Genomic DNA, 19978 nt, shown 5'->3' with positions numbered 1-19978 from the left:
TTCTCCCAACACCATCTGTTAAAAAGGCTGTCTTTTTTCCATTGGATATTCTTTCCTGCTTTGTCAAAGATCAGTTGGCTGTATACTTTTGGGTCCACTTCTGAGTTCTCAATTCTGTTCCATTGGTCTATGTGTCTGTTTTTGTGCCAATACCATACTGTCTTGATGATGACAGCTTTGTAGTAGAGGCTAAAGTCTGGGATGGTGATACCTCTCGTTTTGGTTTTATTTTTCAGGATTCCTTTGGCTATTCGGGGTCTTTTGTGGTTCCATACAAATTTTAGGATAGTTTGTTCTAGTTTTGAGAAGTATGCTGGTGCGATTTTGATTGGAACTGCATTGAATGTGTAGATGGCTTTGGGTAGTAATGACATTTTAAATATATTTATTCTTCTGATCCATTAGCATGGAATGATTTTCCATTTCTTTGTGTCTTCTTCAATTTCCTTCATAAGTTTTCTATAGTTTTCATCATACAGATCTCTTGTATCCTTGGTTAGGCTTATTCCTAGGTATTTTATGGTTTTTTGTGCAATTGTGAATGGGATCAGTTTCTTGATTTCTCACAAAGCTGACTTTCCAAATGAACATTTCTCAGGCATGAAAACATTCTCAGGTTCCAAACCTTTGTTCAAATTAAAATAAATATTAATCTCAGTCATAAATGAATTTTTTAACCCCAATCCACAGTAGAAGATTCCCTACAACTTTCATTAATAATTGCTTTGAAATTTCTTTTTTCAGAGAAATTGCATTCTAATCAATGTATCTCTCAATTGTATCTTCCATCTTTCTTCTGATTTATTCCAGTCTGCATTTTTACATTTACAGTTATCTTTCATTTAAAATCAAACCAGCCAGAAATAATTTTTAATAAATTATAATATAAAAATTTTATGTCACATAGAAATATATCAAAAAGAGAAAAATTAAAAACTACACGAACAAGTGTGCCTACTACCAAGCTCTCTTAAATGCTATCATTTTCCATACTTACAATAGTTACAGTTAAGTAGTCAAGACCTGTAGACCACTCTCCACAATAATTTTCCTGTCCTTCAACCTTCAGAGACAATCTGAACATGAATTTGGTAGGTTTTAGTCCATTCCAGGTGGATGGACATGTTTTTAAATGTTTACCAACCACTTGAGGAACTTTTGTAACCATTATTTAGGTCTGGTACATTTCCTTTGGGCTCTTTTTCCTCATTTTATTTCTTTTGGGCTGTCTGTATAATTGCAGGATATTAACTTGTGTTGGGTATATGCATTGCAAATGTGTTATTTCAGCCTGTGCTATCCTTGTTAAGTTTTATTATTGTATCTATTTTTAAAGTTTAATGTAATTAAATGTATTAATATTTTATTATTGTCTATTTATCTTATTTGGGAAATTATTGTTTATTATAAAATATGATCTTTTAAAAGGTTAGCTTTTCTGTTAGGTTTTGGATCTACCTAAATATTTTTTGTGTATGTATAGGAGTCTAATTTTATTTTGTTGCTATATGGAAAACCAATTCTTTCAGCATCACTTATTAAACATTTAATTTTATTTCCATTGGTTTGCAAAGGCATCTCTATAATACATCATCTTTTCATATATATGTGAAACTATTACCAGGTTTGCTATTCTGTTATCACAGGTATACTGAATTATTTATTGCGACTTCAGAACATAACGAAACTTCTAATTTTTTCCTTCAAAATACACTTATCTATACTACATAGCAATAGCAATGAGAATAAATTCTCATTGCATGTTAACTACATGCAACAAAATGAATGGGTCTCTCAAATTTAGTATTTTGTAGAAGAATCCAGATGCACATGAGTATATGCTTTATGATTCCATTTACATAAAATTCAAACCGAGACAAACTAGTCTGTGATGTTAGAAGTTAGAATTGTGGTTACTTTCAAGGGTAGATATGAATGAAGTAAAGCAAAAGGTAGGTGGAAAGTTTCTGGCTTGTGCTGGGTGTACATTACACCACTGCTCACTTTGTAAGAATATATTGAGCTGTATATTTTTATTTTTTATGTGATAAGCAAATAAACAATTTACATAAAAACATTCCTTTTTATTCTTGACAATATCACTCAGACATTCCCAAGAATTTCTCCTCTCTATTTCTAGATTTTTTTCTCCTTTCGATTTTGCCTAATCTGATTTCTTTTCTTGGGGAAACTACTACCATGCTCTTGCTAAATTCATGAATAATTTTGCTTCAACAACACACAATGGAAACTACACAGATAAACTATCAGTTACTCTCTCAGCAGCACAAACCATGGTTGAATCCCTGTCCTTAATATTTTTTTATTTTAGAGAGAAAGAGTTTTTTGAATGGGGGAAAGAGGCAGAGGGAGAGAAAATTTTTAAGTAGGCTCCATGCTCTGCATGGAGCCCAACATGGGGCTTGATCTCACGATTCTGGGATCATGAACTGAGCCGTTTCTACATATATATCTGACCACTCTTTTCCAGGATCTATCAGCTCACTTTCGCTGCCCATACAAAAGTGGCTGCTCCTTCTACCATTTTCTTGTGCTTCTACTCTGTTCTTTCTGATTTCCCTGAAGGTTCACCTTCACTGCCAGATCTTCAGTTGCCATTTGCGAAATGTGTAGATGAACAAATCTAAAGCCTAACTCCAAAGGAGATCCCAGCTTCTGGTCTCCAGATCCAAATGCAACTGTTGTCTATCTCTACTGAATCATCTGACAGTTATCCAGATAGGATTCATTTTCTTTTTCAAACCATTTTCCTTTTCAGAGTTTCAATAGCTAGAAACCTAGCAATTACCCTGGTATTCTATCACATTTTCCCCCTCTTTCAATTCTCAAGAAATAGATTAGTAACAATAATGGATGTGGTGAATTAAAGATGAGCAAAAATATTCCTTTATGTAGTTACTCCCATAATAAGTCAACGCCAGTGATCCTTCACCTTGGATCTGGGTATGGTTTGGTATCTCTTTTGACCAACAGAGTATGGAAGAAGTGATAATGTGTCACCTTCCAGACTGACTTAAGAGCAATCTCCAGTTCATATCTATTAGAACACTTATGTAAGAAGCCTTACCGCAATGCTGTAAGGAAGCTAAAATAGCATGTGGAGAGACTTAAGTGGAGGGAGAGATGCCTTGCAAGCCCCAGTTAGTTCAGTCATCTCAGCCCTATTTAGGTACAATAAGTTCTGGATTGTTTCCCAATTGAAACCATCTTAGATCTGGAATGACCTTCAAAAATATGTACAAACTATGTTTAAAACATGTCAGTGTCTCCATGACCACAAGATAAAGTTGAAAAATATTTGAATAATATAGAAAAAACACCTCTATCTGCATTTTAGCATCACCTTTCACTATTCTTTTCCTGTTTGCTTCAGGTTCTTGTTTTCTGAAGCTTTTAATTTCATTTTTTAGTTTACTTCTCTACCCATGATATTTACTGTCTGAAATCCAATCCACTGCCCTCATCTTTTTATTAGGATTAGTGTTACAATAATTAGTTCCTTTAATAGGACTTTAAAGTCTATATAAGGCTGAGGTGCTAGTGTAGGTCTCAAAGCATCCTATGCATAGGGCTGTCAAATGCTCCATCAGTCTGTATTGGATGAGTGTGTTAATCTGTTTACCTTCCCTACTATACTGTGAGCACTCTGAGCTGTCTTGGGGTAAGGTATATAAACTTCTTTCTGTTTTGTTTTGTTTTATTTATTTTTGAGAGAGAGAGAGGCAGAGAGAGGGAGAAAGAGAATCCCAAGCAGGCTCCTCACCGGCACAGATCCCGATGTGGGGCTAAAACTCATGAACCATGAGATCATGGCCTTAGGTGAAGTCAAATGCTTAACCAACTGAGCCACTCAGGTGCCCCGGGACTGTGAACTTCTTACTATGATAAGTTTACCATTGAGCATGTACTTATCACATTTTATGTGTTGCAAAATAGGTGAAGAAGAAATATGTAGATAAATAAATGGTGAGGCTGATAATTCTCAGTGTAAACAAACTTTTAAATGTAATTTTATAAATAAATACACTAAAAGAATTGAATTTTTTGAAAAATAGATTACATACATTTTTATAAAATACTTTCTAATTTTGCTTCATATTGAGACCTCACAATTATTGAGTGCTTACTATGTGCTCATCACTATACCTCTGCTGACTAATTTAATCTTCACAACTCTATGTTGTAGGACTTTTCTGTCTCCATATCATAGATGAGGAAACTAAAGTTCAGAGAAAATAAAGAAGATACCTAAGGTCACATGACTTCTCACTGGCAAATCTAGGGGTAAACCTAAGTCATCTTTCTTAGGTTACTCTGTCCTCTAAGCTTGACTGCCTCTATTTTAAATACAAATGTTCTCAGATTTGTTTTACTTAAAGTAGGAAATACCTGTAGTAAAGAATTTTATTCTTTTTGATTTCTAGAGATATAGTTCTCTCAGGTTGTGTTCTTTATTAAATAGAGATATAATTTTAAGAATATGAAGTAAAATCTTTTATCCCTTATAATGAAGTGACACTGTAACTCTGAATAACAAATATTGAGAATTCACTGTGCATGCTATAAATGATTTTTATTTTATTTTTAATAGGTGGTAGGCTTAAAATACATATAGACAACTATCTGGCATCATCTATCTAAGAAGTAGTGAATATTTTTCCTGGATTCCTAAGAGAGACATTGACTTTGGGACAATTGGAAAAATTGACATGTAACCTGTACTAGATCACATCTGAAGTCAACTACCTTGTCCTGTCTGTATTTATCCTGTGCTACTAGTCCTTCTCAGTTTGTTTATGTAAATCAGTTCTTCTCAAGTTTGGCTCTAAATGAAGAGAAAATATTTAAGATCACCTATTGCAAGCTAATCAAGTTGTGTAGACCAGCTCGTACAATATTGAAGTAGACAGTATTCCCCTGCATTTAGACCCATGCTGTTTTCCCATTCATCATTTTCTCATTATACTTAAAACACTTTGATAGAACTTATAACAGGTACATGAGGCTGTCCCTGGAATCAACTAATTGAGATGTATGATGTCATATCTCCACTGAATAAAAGTGATTCTGCTGAGTGCCTACCTGGAAGAAGGCCAAATCATTGTCCCTCCCACACTCTACAATTTGAAATGGGAAAAATATTTGTATTATTTCTTAAGAGTTTCCATATGCATTATCACATTTGATTTTCAAATCTCAAAAAATAAATACCAAAAAATTATGGAGGTAATAGGATTCCAGGTTTACATGTTAGAAATCTGAGACTGAGAGTAGAATGACTTAAGATTATATTAGAGACAAGAATGGAACCCAGAACTTCAGTTTGTTAATGTAGAATCTTAAAAGATTAAACATGAAGAAACCTACTTGGGGGGCACCTGGGTGGCTCAGTGGATTAAACATCTGACTTCAGCTGAGGTCATGATCTCACAGTATGTGCATTTGAACTCCATGCTGGGCTCTGTGCCGACAGCTCAGGGCCTGGAAACTGCTTCAGATTGTGTCTGCCTCTGTCTCTGTCCCTTCCCCACTTGCACTCTATCTCTCCAAAAAATAAACATTAAAAGAAGTTAAAAAAAAAAAAGAAACTTACTTGATATTTTGACTACCTTAAATAAGTCCTATAGAAAACAAATATTTAGATTCGTCAAAAGTTGAAGTTTTATTAGACAATTGCAATCAAAATTTAGAGAGACAAGGAAGTTTGGGACACTAGTGAGGATATGTTACTAAGATGATAGACTATGGCTATCTTATTAAATAGGAAGGAAATGACAATAAGTCATGATTTATTGGAAGAAAGTAAAATGGTGCATACTTTTGTGATTGTGACCTAAATTTTGACTGTACGCATGAGTTACTAAAGTAGCAAAAATGGGTCAATTGAAATAAGGTTGTGAAGAGATTGTCAGAGGCGGCTTTGGGATTTGTAATTAGTTACTGGAGTCCCATAAAAATGATTGCTGTGTTTGAGGTGAAGAAGAAAACTGTTCCAGGGTTCAATGAATTTGATGGACAGGGTTATATGGCAAGAAGGAAGAGAGAAAGCATCAAGATAGAATGAAAAGTGGTCATGTAGCTGAAGAACTCAGCACTCAACAGAACTGGTTTTGATATTTTATAAGTGTGGTAAAGTAATGGGGATCAAGAAGGAACAAGTACAAGTACCATCTCTGGGAGTCAGGTGAATCTAAGTACTCACCACCTAAGGCGATTATAGGGAAGCAATTTCCTCAGGGAAGATTTCGGTTTCATTTACTGAAGAAGAGAGAACCTTTGACACAGAGTAGTCTGCTGGTTTGGGAGAGCAGTTTCAGGGAATACAATGAAGTGAGAAATGGAAAGAAGGTGTGTGGGGTCATGAACCAATTGGATCAATCAGATAAATTAGGATTCTTTGGTTGGTGGTGTGAAAGAAGTGGAGGATTGCTAACTGACTGAGGGAAATGATGCATTATTCTCTGGAAATACTTCAATTTATTAATATCCTGAATTAAAAACTTGGTTTAATTAAACTTGTAGTTACCAAACACATGTTCATTAATTGGAAGATACCCCCTCCACAAAAAGAAAGAAAGAAACAAAGAGAGAGAGAGAGAGAGAAAGAAAGAAAGAAAGAAAGAAAGAAAGAAAGAAAGAAAGAAAGAAAGAAAGAAAGAAAGAAAGAAGGAAAGAAAGTAAGAAAGAAAGAAAGAAAGAAAAGAAAGACGGAAGGAAAGAAAGAAGAAAGTCTAAAGCTATAGTTTATACAAATTTCTTTTGGTTTCAACAATGCCCTGTACTGATATTTTGGTACTCCTATTTAATAAAGGTAACTTTTGGCTGAAATTTTTCTCTAAAAATCATTGGCTTTCCTTCCCTCAGCTATTTCTTTTGAAGAGAGAGGAAGAGAAAAGATAGTGTGGTTTGACATAGGCAGGGGGTTTTCTTTTCATTAACTTGAAAATATAAACAGATGTCAAGCTGTGAATAAACATAAATGTAGTAATAGCCCGGTCAGAGAAGAGATTTCTTAAGAAAAGTTTTCAATATTTTTAAACTTCAGAAGTAAACTCACGTACCTTTACGTGGCATCTATCCTTAAACACGCAGCCTCTTCTTTTCCTATCGCTCTCATCATTTTCTCCCTCTTGTCAGGCTTGCTTTGATTCTGGAGCTGCAAAGCATGTCTTTTCTTTCCAACTACTATTATCTTCTTTATATCTATAGTCCCAGAAGAGGCAATTTACGAAAGTACCTAGGCTTTCAGTCATCCAATTCTCATCTTGATCTCTTACAACCCACTTTCAGCCCTGAGTCGTGATTTAAGACTCCTTTCATAAGGTAGCTACTGCCCTTATAAAATTAACTGGTCTGTGTTTTTTATACATTCCCAAGCTCTCAACCTTCTTCCGTATACTTACTCAAGATATGACTACTAATTGTTGGTACTTTGTTATCTTCATCATATCTTTATATTTTTCCTGCTTGAAATCTTATTCCATTTCAAAAATGCCAGATATCTCTTCACCATAAAACAATTCCACTTCTCTTTCCTGTTATAATATCGATAACTTTCCCAGTGATTTTTATGTTTTACTCATTCTGCATAATCTATTTACCATTTGTTATCCTTTCATTTTCTCTTTTATTCTCTTTCCACAGGTCTGTATCTTTTCTCATGTCTTCAATTACTATCCAATCAATTCTAGTTCCATGGGTCTCTCAACCCATGACATGTTCTGCTTTATTCAATTCACTATCTGTACCTTTACCTGTGACATCTTCCTATATGGTCTGTTGCCATCTAAAACTCAATGTAACTAGGTCAGACTTTTGAAATTTTCTGCTAGGCACCCCTCCACTCTTCCTAACTCTATTAGTTTCTCAATTTGACCAGCATGAAGATTGGGCATTAACTCAAATACCTTTTTAATCTTTCCCTTAAGGCCTTATTAACTGTTCTGTCTTTATAAAGATGCTTCTTTCTTTATCCCTAGACTTATACTCTTATAAATGTCCTTATTTTTATGCTCAAGTATTGTGGTTTTGTTGTCCCTGATGTTTGGATTTCTCATCTATAATGCTGTTTTATCCTAATACACTCACATATTCCGTTATTGAACTTAATGTTACTTTTTTCATAAGGACATTGATCCTAGTTTTATTTTTGTTATTTTTTAATAGGCTCCTAAAGGAAAAGATCAGAAGAAAAGATGCATCTTCACTTCTTTAGTTCTGCATTTTCCATATACATTCTTATATCTATTAATATTTTCTAACATACTTCAACATTTCATAGCCGTTTTGTATATAGGAGATCCATAAGGTATGAGGCATTACTTTTTATTAGCGACATCTTATTTAAGTAAAAAGAACCCACAGGATTTATTTATATTTAATAAGCACACATTCTTAAAACGAAGACATCCTATACTTCAAATGTTCCTAAGATGAGAGACTAGTTAACAAAGTTTCCAAGTATTATAAATGACTGTAGATATTGAAATAGATCCATCTGAGATTTTGTGAAAGTGTGTTTTCTTTGTATAAAATAATAAGCCAGTACTTTTTGAAGTTTGTGTTTTGTTTTGTTTTTGTTTTGTTTTTTGTTTTTGTTTTTATAGAGAGAGCATGAGCAGGGGAGAGGGGCAGAAGGAGAAGAGAGAATCTTAAGAAAGCTCCATGCCCAGTGCAGAGGTCCACACGGGGCTTGGTCTCTCACCTGAGAGATCATGACTGTGAAATCATGACCTGAGCCAAAATCAAGAGTCAGACACTTAACTGAGTGAGCCATCCAGATTCCCCATCCAAGTTTCCTTTCTTAACAACATAGTCCTACTCTATTTCTGCAAATTATCTTGAGACTCATTGTTTTATCACTTTCCTGTTAGAAGTGTTTTACATAATCATTGTTAAAGAAAGAACCATCATTAAAGAAGATAGTTAAAGAAAGTTAAACTTTATTAAGTTTTAATAAAAGCTTACATAAAACTCTCAAACAAAATTTCCAGGCAGTGTCATATTACTTTTTGAAATTTAGGTAATAAGTTTAGGTAATAGGTAATAAAACTCACCAGAGGAAGAGTTTGAATTTTATTTTTCTAAATTGTGTTGAAATATCTATCTAAACAATAACTAATGTACCATAAGTAGATTAAAATCTTTAAGCTTTGTAAAAGGAAAGTATGCTTTGCTGATAGATAAAATGGAAAATTTATGTAAAAGTCATTTCTAGATCTACTGTACTAAAGTTTAAATCTGACCACCACAAGCACACTAACAGGCTTTAATATTAAACAGATGGTTTCATGATACCTTATATATGATAGGGACATATCAGTATATTTCATCGTAATATTTATGTTTTGTCTGCAGATACAGATGTGTGTATGTGTGTGTTCATAAATATATAATCTATAATTATTTATGGATAGTTGGCAACTGTATAGTATTGTTGGAATACAATATATCCCTGTAGAAGGGATATAAAAACCATTCTTTATGCAGTAATCTGAAAAAAACATTCTAAATTATTTCCTTGCCCAATGTGCAGCTAGACTTAAGTAAACTGTAATTTGCCAATACCAGGTAACCTCCTAGGCATGAATTTGTTATTTTCTAATTGGAATTAAATTTTGAACTATGTGGTCTAAAATATTACCAAAGCTAACACTTACTTCATTTATTATAATTGAGGAAATAGTGCTTGTAATTCTATTCCAGTAAATGAGTTCTCTTCCTTTAAAAAAAACAAATGTCATCAAAAGACTGAGTTATTTATTAATGTAACTCTACTTTCAAATTTTCCTTTCAAGAGAATTTGAGCTTTTAAGAAAACATTTTTAAAATTTTCAAGAAGAAAAAATGAGCCAAATTTCAGGAATTTCACTAGGTAGCTAAATATCTGGCATATAGAAAATTTACTAGAGACTCACAATATGAACCTAAAGAATGAGACTCTGCCTACTTCTGGTAAGTCATACACACACACACACACACACACACACACACACATTCTGGCTCCTTCAATAAAAGCTTTGAAATGAACATGAGTTCTCGATAGACATTATAACAGCTGTATTTTAAGTTGGCAGAAAATGAACTCAGCATTTACCTGCTTGCATAAGGTAAACATAATTTTTGGTAAAGTATTTTCATTTTATTATACAAACTGTCAAGTCAACATAGCTGTATGAATCTTAGTTATAGGACCAGTTTTCTCTAAAAACTTTTATGTTTTATAATTCCCCAAACTCAGAGATTATGTTTTTTATTCTTTTTCTTTTCAAACACAAATTGAACATGTTTTTCATCTTGGTTTACAAGATGAACTTTAAATATAGCAAAAACTAGACAGAACTTGGCCATTGCTTTGTGTATTATTCTTATAGCCTAGCAAACTTTCTCTTCTTTAGGATTTTGTGCACTGTGAGAAAATGAAATGACTTACATTTTTTAAGCTTTATAAAGTATTATTTAAAGATTAGGGACCTTGTTTTAAGAGATAGTAAGCAGGAGGTGAAATAAAAGACCACAGCAAGTAGAAATATTATTTACTTGGAAAAATTTATATATGATATTAGTAATATTTACTATTATTTATTTGTGATTGCATATAAATATAAAATTTGATTCTACAATCACTATGTACCTCTTAAGAGTAACATGAATTTGTTTCTTATTTTGCTTCTACTAATTAAACTAACCATAAGTATCACATCATAAGGGATATCTTTTCTAACCTTAAAAGTGGGTTAACCCCTTCAGCACATTTTAAGCTGCCCTAGCATTCCATACTTCCCTAGTTGTAATTCACTCTCTCGAAATTTTTTCTAAAATATGAGCTTCATCTCTCTCACTTTCACTTGTCATTCTTAGTCAGAGATTAAGACAAGATTTATCAGGACAGCCATTAATCTTGAGAACAATACTATAGTAGATTATACTTGACAACATACATCAAAATAAAAATGTTAATTATTTTGTTTTAGAAAATAAACCCATAGATTCACTCATAAAATAATTAAATAAATATACAAAGATGTTTGTTTCATCACTGCTTAAAGAGACTAAATAACCATCATTATTTAAAATAATGAGGTTAACAATTAAGTTCTGATATAAAATTGTCTCTAAGATACATTATAAAACACATTAACACAATGTGCTAACCAATCTCCATAGCATATTTTTATGAAAATAAATGGTATAAACTAGCATAAATAAAAAGTATAAATACACTAGTATATTCATTTTTTATAGAAATATACCGAAAAATTTTTGTTTGCAGAAGGTATATTTTTGAAAAAGGAGGAGGGAGGATATACATTAAAGATAATTTACATTATTCTTTTTTATTTGAGTTGTCTTACAATATGCATGTTTTGTATCTTTTATTTACATGTCAACATTAGTTATATGAGTAGTGAAAATATGGGCAATTTTTCCTTGTCTTTCTTCTTCTTTTCAGAATTAAATTCCAAAACACAGGCATAAAAATCAGATTATTATTAAATAATAATAATATCAAATAGACACTCAATATTGCATTACTCATTAGTTTATATTAAAGTTTTTATTTTAAAATAATTGATAATCTTTACCAAAATCAAGAAAAAAAACATTGTCAAAGATTAAAAGAAATCTAGAAATAGAAATAAAGTAAAATTGATTGAATCAAGAATGTCAATATATTTTATTATTGAACTAATGTTTATTTTCCTTACAAACATTAATATTCATCATGTGTTTAAAATGGCAATATTGATTAATAAAATAAAAGTTCTTTTTTATAACTCTGTAGTTTTTTAGTAGAAAAATCCATGTCTTTCATGTCAGCTTAATATTCTTGACATATCGAAACACTAGTAGCTCAACTAGATCATTAAAATCATTTCTTCTGAAATATTTAAAAAATCATAAATAGAAAAACAAATAAACTGGAATAATTATTTCAGTTAATATTCTGCTTTCTTTGCACACATATACAAATACTTGTATTGTTTTTGTAAGTTCTAACACTGAGAATCATTACCAAGAATTAGATTTTCTTATTTAATAATAGAGAAAAATATTTAAAACTTTTTATGTGTATTTTTTAACTACTCAGTTATCTTTTATTTACTGTATATTACTTGATCATAAAATGGTATTATAAGGGTTCCTGGGTGGCTCAGTTGGTTAATAAGTGTTGGACTTTTGATTTTGGCTCACCATGATCTCAGGGTTAATGAGATGGATCCTCTGTGTTTGGATCTGTGCTGATAACATGAAGCCTACTTGGAATTCTCTTTCCCTCTCTCTCTGCCCCACCCCAGCTCATGCTCTCTCTCCTAAAATAAAGAAATAAGCATTAAAAATAAAATAATATTAGAAAATGATTTATTCATTGTACCTGACATATTTTTGTAGATCCCGAAAACATGATTCCCTTTTTGGAATCATTAAGACTAAACTTCACTTTCTATAAATCTCAAGTAGCAATATTCTCCATCCCTTTAATAATGTTTAGAAAGCATTATATTTTACAAATTGTTCATCTCTGATTATGAGGAACTTGAATCTTTAGAAGGAAAATTTGTACAAACAGGCTATGATGGTATACTTATTTAAATGTTATTTCTTGGGGCTCCTGGGTGGCTTAGTCGGTTAAGCGTCTGACTTTCGCTTAGGTCATGATCTCGCGGTTCGTGGGTTCGAGGCCCGCGTCGGGCTCTGTGCTGACTGCCAGCTCGGAGCCTGGAGCCTGTTTCAGTCTGTGACTCCCTCTCTCTCTGACCCTCCCCTGTTCACGCTGTCTCTCTCTCTCTCTCCTAGAAATAAATAAAACATTTAAAAAAAAATAAATAAATGTTATTTCTTTTTGATTGTTTAAAGTGAAAGATTTTAAAATGCATTTTGAACTCACACAACATCATTGTTTGATTTTAATCATGTATTTTTCTAGGAGCTTTTGAGTGAAAGGATGTGGATCAAAGACATAATGTATATACAATCTTTTTGCAAATAATTTGTGAAGCACTAATGTACATAGAATAACTGAGGAAGAGTACAGAATGAGAATAGGTGTGGGTCTAAAATTAAGACTTGTGGAAGTTCCACATTCAATGACTTTACAAAATGTTTCCAAATAAAACACAAATCCTATCTACATCATACTATTTATTAACTAAATTATCTTCTAATTTAATTCTTAATATTTTTCCCTGTCGGTGAATATGGCCTGTAATATCAATCAACGTGCCATCAATAGTATTGTCGGTGATGAGAGGTTAAGTTTTAACAAAGAGGCATGATGAAATATATAAACTCAAAATGGGAAAATTCAAGTCATATATCCTTATTTTATAAATATTATAATTAAAGATTAGTCTCTTAGGCACACTTTGAAGATCAAACTGGGTCTTTACTTTCACTTACTTTCTGTTAATATCAAATATTCTAAAGATCTCCAGACATTATTCACTCTTAATGTTTTACTGTGGTTGTGGTTGTTATTTTTGGTTATGAAATATTATCAACTTAATAATAACAATATTAATTTGATTTTAATTCACTCAGACCTATTATAAGAAAAAGGGGTTTTTTTTTGTAGCTATACTCTTTTATTTTCACAGGGAGATGCCATATAGCAAAAAAATTAAATAATAAACAAACAAAATAATGAAATAATTAAATAAATAAATGATCTTTTAGATGACTAACAGTTTTCACTGGTCATGTACAGTATTCAAAATCTCAGAGGAAAATATATTAAATCAGGGCTGAAAAAATGTAAAACATAGTTATATATGTGATTTATGTGAAGTCTATGGCTCAGTGAGTGGCTAAAATTGTAGTATGTGAAAACAACACATCAATACAAAAATCTCTTTTTGTTATGAAGACTATTTCAATGCTTAGGCTTTAAATCTACAAATTTAACATCTTTCAAATTAACATACATGAATCTACAGAACCAAAGAAAACTTCTTAATACTGTAAATGACTTTAAATGAATTTTAAAAGAATAGTCTACTTTAACTATAAGAAACTCTCTCTACAGAGAACAGAGTTGATGGAGGGAGGTGGGTGGAGGATGGCTAAATGAGTGATGGGTATCAAGAAGGTCACTTATTATGATGAACACTGGGTGTTATATGTTAGTGACAAATCAATGAATTCTACTCCTGAAACCAATATTACACTATACGTTAATACATTAAAATTTAAATAAAAGTTTGAAAAAATAAAACAATGAGTTACTTTAATATTGACTCATTAGTCAGAGTAAAAATAGATCATTAAATTCCAGAGTTAGCTTTTCCTCTTCCCCAAGAAGTGTCTATCTTAATGATTTTTTAAATGTTTATTTATTTAATTTTAGAGAGAGAGAGAGAGCATACATGTGTGAGCAGAGGAGGGGCAGAGAGAGACAGAAAGAGAATTCGAAGCAGGCTCTTTACTGTCAATGCAGAGCCCGATCAAGGGTTCAATCCCAGGAACCATGAGATCGTGGCCTAGCTAAAATCAAGAGCCAGATGAGGAACCAACTGAGGAACTCACGAGCCCCTGTATCTTATTCTTAAAACGAGTGAAAACCAAATGAATAATCTGGGCTAAATAAGAGGTAAACTGATGATATATTTGACTTTAGTTTTCTTTCATTATGATGTAGATTTAGGTATGTGGAGTTCAAATCTACAGTGTTTGTAAGATATACCACTCTTATAGAAAACCACCACTGGCAAGTGTACTTTCTATTTTCCAAGGAACTAAAATTATGTACAGTTCAAATTAGGAGAAAATGAACTCTACACTTTCAAGTTTTAAAAATGTTCACAATTCCACAATTTAGAGAAGTCTCTGAATGCTTAGGATCAAATAGCACAGATGTCAAATGACTCCCAGTATATTCTATATGACTAAATATTATGCATGCAATTGTTAACCTTATTCAGTACTTTTCTCTTGCCATCTTAGCTTCTTGCCCTCCAAAATTCAAAGACAGAATGACTGCTTTCCAATAGAATACTATATATGCATGAGTTTCATTTGATTCAATCTTGCTTGGAAGTCTTTATAAAATCTATGAGGTCTCTCAGCATTGGTTGAACATAGTGTCAACTACTAGTTGTACCACAAGTCTATGTAAAAGTACACACACACACAAAGGTATAATAGCACTTATCTTTTCCTTAAAATGAAAAAACCATATTGGGGTGCTTGAGTAGCTCAGCCTGTTGAGTGTCTGACTATTGATTTTGGCTCAGGTCATGATCCCAGGGTCATGGGATCAAGCCCAGTGTCAGACTTTGTGCTGAGCATGGAACCTGCTGAAGACTCTCTCTCTCCCATACCCTCCCCCGCCCCTCTCCTCCACTCACACACTCTCTCTTTTTAAAATAAATAAAATAAAGTCACTAATAACATTTTCTAATAAAGACAAATAGAAACTTAGTTAAATTGTTTTCTCATGTATTCCAATCACTTACTGAGATCTTTAAATTCAAGTTTTAAATTCTGTGTGGCAGCCTAAGCAATGCTTTGACAAAGATGCCCAATTTCCAATCCCTAGAACCAACCTTTAGAATATTTTACTCCTCATGGTAAAAGAGATTTTGTAGATGTAATTAAACTAGAGGTTTTGAGATGGGGAGATTATTTGGATTATCCAGTGGGCCCAATTACAAACGTCCTTGAAAGAAAGAGGCAGGGAAGTCAAGGACAGAGAAGAAAATGTGACAATGGAATCAGTGAGAGGATTGGAAATTACCCTGCAGGATTGGAAACTGAAGAAGAGACCACCAATCAAAGAATTAGATAGCCTCTGGAAGCTAGCACAAAAAAATGATTCAGCCCTAGCACCTTCAGAATGAACCAGTTCTCTGATTTGACTTTAGACAAGTGAAACTGTGCAACTGAGTTTGGATTTTAGACCTCCAGAACTGTAAGATAGTAAATCTGTGTTCTTTTGTCACTAAATTTCAGATAATTTGTTACAGCAGTAAAAGGAAACTACTACTTTAACCATTAAGTAGCTATATTATATTTTTAGAGATTTTACTGAATTACATATAAAAATAAGGCATTATTGTCATATTTGGAATCATCTAGTGATATTCAATAATGGATTTTCATTCTTACTTTCCAATTTAAAATTGTTTTGAAAAAGAAATTCTCTTATAAATACATAACCTTTTTTGCTAATGCAAAGGGTGTATTTTGAACTTGATTAGCAAAAAAGAGGGATGTGTACTTGGCTTTTTTTCCTACTCAAATTTGCTTTTTGAATACTTAATGAAGATAATTACTTGCATTTTATGGCTAAATTTTAAAAGAAAAAAAACAGCTGATCAAATTATACATCAAAATCTTTATAGTTTAGACCTCAGCCTATGCACATGATATCAATTATATGGCCTACATATCACTTAGAGTTGTTTTCTTGGATTCTACAGTGGGTTGTAAATGTAAGGTATTGTTACCATTAAGTTGCTAATTTTTCTGTCACTCAGTAGTCACAATCTTTGATATTATCTTATCAAGTAAAATTTCCCATAGAAAAACTTACTACTTTCTTGAAGTTAATCTAAGGTCCAGGAATTACAACGGATATTTCCCCCATCATATTGAAAAGCAATGGAAAACTGGTGAGCAGCAGCAGGAAGAGGAAGAGAATGACAAGTAAAATGCATTTTAAAAGACTTAAATAATTAAAATAAAGTAATGCTCACTTAGTTTGGTGATTTTATTTTCTGGATGTAAGCACACAGGCAGAAGTGATGACAATTTTACTCCGAAATAAGAACAGAGTTTGCATGATTTATATGCATGGGCCTGGATTAAGCATATTAGCTTTTGGTCTAATAAGGGGATAGAATCCTGGTTACATGCTATGTGTAAATTCATAGTAGCAAACCAAGAACTTAGAACTGGGAACTTCTGGCTTCTCCCCACGATGTAGAGAGTTAAAGAGTGGGACACTTCCTCTCGTGCAACAGAAAAAAGAGATGACCTAACTTTAAAATTAGCAGAACAAGTGACTGGCCCCAAATCTAAGAAAAGGTAGTGCTTGAAGAGAAAGAGCAGATATTCACACTTACTGAATAGATGTAACTGAACACATTAGAGTTTAGCTTGAATTGCTGACAAATCATTAAAGGCTAAGGGCAGACTGTCAGGATGGCATGACATCCCTGGAGGCTGTGGTGGAAACATACAAGCTGTTTTTCTTGAATCTTTACAGAAATGACTCTGAGAAGTATCTTGCACTGCAGTTCAATCTTGCAAGAGAGGCAAGAAACTCAGCCTGGATTCTTCTCTTGCTCTCTCTTTAGTGGAATAACTGATAATCTGGTAGAGAGAAAGAGAAGGGCTGGGGCCATATGTGTGCAACATTGCTGAAAAAGAGAACAGATGGGGCTGGAGAGGCAGGAAAAAGGAATGACAAAGTATACCAAGTATACTCACATCCAATCAGCAAAACTATAGAGACCTAAAACAGGTAAGTAGTTGTCAGTAGTTGGAGGAGGAAGAAGAAAGGGGCTACTGGAAAGGAGCATGTGGGAAATTTAGGGTGTTGGAACCATTCTGTATGGTATTAGGTGGGTGGATACATGACTCTATGCAGTTTTCAGAACCCATAGAGTGATAATATCATAAGGAACAACTTGATTAGATACTGATGGGGTACAGCACACACTCCCCTAAAATAAGATGCCTTCACGCACTGAATATTTTAAAAGCCAAAAGACTAAGAAAAGAGCAGATGCAGGAAGGTCACTCGAATTTCTTACCCCCATTTCACTTTTCTCTCCTGAAACAGTTCATAAAACTTTCCTGTGAGAGATACATTCCTTATACCCAGAGAAAAGGAGTGTTTTCATCTCTGAAGACAAAGGGTCACCAAGATGAATCTTAACAAATAGATCTTGCTAAATTTCCCTCAGTTTACTACAATTACCTTATAATCCTTAAACTATTATATTCCTACACAATTGTCCATCCTTCATCAACCTAGAATAAAAGTGCACAAGTCTGTTTTTCTGACTCCTACAAAGATTCCCATGTCTCATAAAATTTATATTAAATATATTTTACACCTTTCTCCCGTGAATCTTTGTCATTTAAATTTTTAGACCTAGCCAGGGACCTAAAATGGTATAAGAAAATATTTTCCTTGCTTGCAGATGATTTTTTAAAAATGAGGGATCCCAGCATCGAATACAAACTGCAAAAACTTAAACTTTATTATAAATATATGATATAACATCACTGAATGACAGGAGGGAAAGGACTTGATCTATGTAACTTTGGTAAAGATTGTTTTAACTGATATCATAAAGCTACAGACAGTGTGTAAACACTATATAATTCTGAACCTACTTTACATATATGCTGGGGTTGAACAAATAAATAAGTTGCTTGTATTTATTAAATGTGAGCCCATTCCTTATGGCTAGAGAAACAGTTACAAACACCTAAAAGAAAAAGAGATTAAAATGAGACTTGTTTTGAATTAGAATTGGAAACAACAGTATAAACTTAATTTTAATACATGTACATAGACAGTTACAGAAATTATTATTTGTATGTCTTATTATACAGACATGTATTTCCCAGTTTTGTCCATTCAGAGAGCTAGAATCAGTGACACTACAGTAGCAAAGCACACTTAACACCACATTCTTGGTTTCTAAATATCATTCTCCAATAAAAGAAACCAGATCTCCTGAGAGAAATGGTTAATTCTATATCTAGGGTAAGAAAAATGCAAAATAAGTATGGAGTTCTTGTAGTATTAGAAAGTAAAGAGTACTTAAAGAAAAGAAAAGGTACATGCCAAAAGACATAGAAGCTCCTAGTGGCCTATAAAAGCACCCAATGGCAACAAACTGAAAAATATCCAGTAAAATAATAAATAATGGTAGTATTGGATTATAACACAAAGAGAAAAAGTCCATGAGTTTGTAATGATATGAATTTATGACTTAGTAAATAATTGGAAGAGAAAAGAAGTCCAGATTTTTTTTCTTACAGAATAATTTTGATTAATGAATGTTTATAAGGTTTAGGCCCCAGGTATAATCCCAAAATAATGGAAAATATAGCAACTTTGCATGTTGAATATTTTAAGCTGAAGTAATTTGAAAAATGTCAGGTGTTGGAAAGTCTCTCTGACCCTGAACTAGGTCATAAAATGCTCATATGAGAGGTACCCTCTCTCTACCAAGAGGAAAGAAGTATTCTTATCTCTAAAGATAAAGGGATACCAAATACAATTTGCACTAATAGGCCTTGCTAAGTTTCTCCCAATTTGCTACATTAGCTCATACCCTTTTGTCCTATCATATTTTCCCAGAACTTTCTACTTTTCATCAAACATAATATAAAAATTCTCAATATTACTGTCCCTTTGGGTCTTCATTTCCTTATGGCTAAGTCATACGATAAGTTTACATTTAATATTTGAAGGAACTGCCCAACTGGGGGAGGTTGTTTTCTGGGGAAGGAACTTCTACCTTGACTTTATATAAGAAAGGAGTTTTAGTTTTCAGTAGGGTAGGTTGGGCAACTTCAGGCTTGGGGCTTTCAAATACAAGTATTCAACATTAGGAGGAGCATGTACCAAGTTAGATTCCTATGTTTTTCCAACCACCCCTGATTTTGGCATAAGATATATTTATATTTACTATTTATCTTCTACTTCTCAAATGTCTGATAAATAGCATAAGCTATCACAATCTTTTTCACTGCTACACTTTGCCAGTTCACTACCTGTGAGACTTTTAACAAGTGGACCACTGCCTTGTATCAGGGGCTCCCTGTGCTCCTCTCATTACAAGGAAGGGTTCCTCATTACTAGCAGGCAGGCTGGCAAGAGATCTTGTTTAAATATTGTCACTCTCTTTTTTTGCACCACTCTTGGGAATTGCTGTCACTATTTTGTTTCTGAGGAAGCAAAAGCTGAGACAGACTTTATCATGGTGAGTAT

General features: G+C 33.0%; 1 pseudogene; it reads right to left on the bottom strand.

The window, feature by feature from the left end:
- LOC120240078 overlaps positions 1 to 19978 on the bottom strand; it is a 96287-nt pseudogene that overhangs the window by 16489 nt on the left and 59820 nt on the right.

This window comes from Hyaena hyaena, unplaced genomic scaffold, assembly GCF_003009895.1.
Source record: "Hyaena hyaena isolate Hyena2069 unplaced genomic scaffold, ASM300989v1 scaffold_249, whole genome shotgun sequence".
NCBI lineage: Eukaryota > Metazoa > Chordata > Mammalia > Carnivora > Hyaenidae > Hyaena > Hyaena hyaena.
The sequence above is the reverse complement of the archived record's forward strand: the minus strand, read 5'-3'. Positions and strand labels throughout refer to the sequence as shown.